Genomic DNA, 3,571 nt, shown 5'->3' on the forward strand with positions numbered 1-3,571 from the left:
GGTCACATCTGCAGAGGTTACTATGAGAATAAAATGAAACAATCTGTCACAGAAAATGAATTGCAATGGGAAATGTTTTAGTTAGTAACAATTAGTTAATACTTAGTAAAAACAAAAGTTAATAGTTAGTGCAATTGCTTGATCCATATCCAAGCCTGTTACAGGCTGGAACATGGACTGGAACACTTGAAGAAATAAAAAATTTCTGGACAGCATAGACACAATTAGCTTGGTCTATGCAGTCAGATTAAAGGTGATGGCTTGTTGTAATGTTGTCCCTATATTTTGTGTTTCCGCTCCAGATGTTTTCTTAATTTTTTTTTTTTGAATGGTAATGTGCCAATGAGGGCATTTTATCTTAATAGCTGCACTGTTTCGTAGCTGCACGGAGGACCTACTGGTGGTCAAGGGTGGCACATCAGGAATGGTTGTTGATGTAGTGGCGGTCAAGGGTGGCACATCAGGAATGGTTGTTGATGTAGTGGCGGTCAAGGGTGGCACATCAGGAATGGTTGTTGATGTAGTGGCGGTCAAGTGTGGCACATCAGGAATGGTTGTTGATGTAGTGGCGGTCAAGGGTGGCACATCAGGAATGGTTGTTGATGTAGTGGCGGTCAAGGGTGGCACATCAGGAATGGTTGTTGATGTAGTGGCGGTCAAGTGTGGCACATCAGGAATGGTTGTTGATGTAGTGGCGGTCAAGGGTGGCACATCAGGAATGGTTGTTGATGTAATGGCGGTCAAGGGTGCACTTCTTACATCCTTTGAGGTGGACCACAAAGTCATGTCGGAATAAAATTGAAGAACAATATACACAATGGTAGTGTAGATTTGTCCTACAATTCAGACCACACCTGATATTCATATCCAACATGTACTCTAATGTTTCTGCAAAATCCACATGGAGTGTGAAAAGAATAAACGGTTAGAACAATATCTTACCAGAAATGGCCATCTCATGCAAGCTAGAGACAGAAAACAAAAAATTAAAAAGACAATTAAATAAGAGAGACAGAGCGAGTAGGCCTACATAAAATATGAGGCAGCTAAACTTACACGTGGTTAGCTAAAATTGAGCCAGACAAACCATCAACCTGACCGTCAATATTGTCTTTGCATATAAATAAAGATGTCTCTTAACATATTGAAACAAATTGATTGCAACTTTTTGCTAATCGCTTATAAGTATAGAACAACAATAACTTTAACTTTTTCGTCTTCTTCTTCTTCTTGCTTTTTATGGCGGTTGGCAAACAAACTTCTTTTTCGTCTTGCTTCTAGATTTCATTTTGGTTTGATTCAGTTCTGATGGCTCATATACTGTGCAGCCTCCCCCTACTGGACGCATCAGGAACAACAGGGCCTCATCTACTTTGTACTTTGTGATCAACAAACAAACAAAAATTAGGGCTGCACGATAAATCGCATGTGATTGTCATGAGCATTTCGTGAGTAAAGCCGGTTCCCTATCTGTCGGTCACTACGAGTTACGTCGTGACGACATTAGGGGATTCACTTGGGAGCCCCAGTCATCTCTGACTTTAAGAGAAAACGCCAATGAATATTGGCTAGTGGATTTTGCATACCTGAGCCACTCTCCGTGCATACGGGTATAAATAGGCGACAGGTGCATCCACTCATCAGATTTTTGCTTCAGAGCCGAGTGGGTGAACGTGTTGATCTCCACAAAGCCATTCATCATCTGTCTAGAAGCTGTTCTGGTTGGCGTCACGGGGCGAAGAGCGGTGTCCCTGTCTGCGGCGATTCCCCTGGGCACTTCAACTAAAAGAGCAGATTTCCTAAAAGAGCAAATCACGGTCAGTTCACATCTTTTTAAAGACGCCGTTCTGGCCGTGTCCTCTTGGTTGCGGTCGTTTCCTATCCTCCGTCGACAGCCACGATCGTTGTTTTCAGTGTCTGGGCATCCAACACGCTGAAGCTGCGTTTGTGGATGGTTATGCGTTCGTTTTGAGTGTGTAACCATGGCAGCGCTGAGATCGCGCCTCTCTCTCCTCACGGGGATGGGCCCCCTCTGTCACTACCCGTGCTGGCTTCTCTGCCACGAGCAGAGAACCATCGGCTAGTGTTCCGGGCGATCTGAGGGTGACAGTGAGAGCTTTCCATCGGACCAGTCCCCACGGACCTTTCACTCCTCCCGCAGCAGCTGTTCTGTGCGGCTCTCCGGTGATTCTGCTGTGCCATCTTACGGCGTACCCAGCGTTTCATTCAGTGCGCCGATTAGATGTCGATCGCAGCATCGGAGGATGGGCAATCGTCCTCTCAGGATGAAGATTCGGCGGGGCTGCCCCCCTCGGGTGTCGGGTTTCCCGGGCCGACGTGAGCATCGGGCTGGAAGCATGCACACCTCCCAGTCCCGAGCCCTCGTGGCGAGATGATTGGCTCCTCGGCACAGGCCATGGCTCACGACCACGCTTTGCCCTGGTTCCTTTCTTCCCGGAAGTGCACGAGGAGCTGATGAAATCGTGGATGGCCCCTTTTCATGGCCAGAAGTGGCTTGTCTGCCTCCCCCATCCTCGCTTCCCTCGATGGCGGGGTGGCTCTCGCGGCCAAAGCTTACATCTCTGCATGCCATGGCTATCCTGTGAGTACACCAAGTCAAGGCATTAAAATACATGAGGGTAGTACCAACCCGAGGTTGAAGCAGGAACTGCGCTCGATGACTGACCTCCTCGGGAAGGCGATGTCCGCACTTGTTGTCCAAGAGCGCCATCTATGGTTCAGCCTTGCTGAGAGGAGCGATGTTGACAAAGTGCACTTTCTCGACGCTCTCGTCTCCCAGGCTGGACTGTTCGGCGACACTGTCGAGGACTGTGGCCAGCAGTTCTCAGCAGTACAGAAACAGACAGAGGCCATCCAACACATCTTGCGTGATGCACCATCTGCCAACACTCCGCCTCAGGGCAAGCCCCGGTCTGCTCGTCGCCCTGCTGTGTCCTCCAGAGCTGCTCCGCCCCATGCTGAATTGTCACCTAGGCCGGTGCGTCGAGCCTCTCACGGGAGCACGGCGCCCCCCGTGTTCCAGCTGGCCCCGATGCCATCCAGGGAGGCGATAAAGCGGCCCTGACACAGGCAACCAGGAGATGTGGGAAGCTGCTCGATCTCAGGAGATGGCGAGGACAGCGCCGCTCCTTCCCCCAAGAATCATTTATTTCTGTTCCGAGCCAGCGGTAACCACATTGTCAAAGGAAGAGAAATTCCCTTTCCTCTAGGTTCTCAGGCTCGTGGGCTGACAGTGTGACAGTCTCCTCACTCTTGCCTGCGACGCCCCCTCTTGCCAGCAGCCAAGACATTGCGGTTGGGAGACGCGATGCCACTCCACGCATCTCTGGCCAGTCCCAACGGGGACCTGGGGAGTTCGGTGGGGATGTGTCAGAACGCAACACCTTCTGTACCATTCAGCTCTGCTCCTCTCCACTGCACCACCACGGGTATGTTGATTGTCCCTTTGGTGCCACTTGCACGGAGTTTGGGGGCGTGGCTTGCGCTGCCCAACCCGTCCTGCTGGCTCATTCGCACAGTCCGACTCGGCTATGCAATTCAGTTCGCCAGG

The sequence above is a fragment of the Barbus barbus genome, assembly GCF_936440315.1.
Source record: "Barbus barbus genome assembly, chromosome: 5".
Classification (NCBI taxonomy): Eukaryota; Metazoa; Chordata; class Actinopteri; order Cypriniformes; family Cyprinidae; genus Barbus; species Barbus barbus.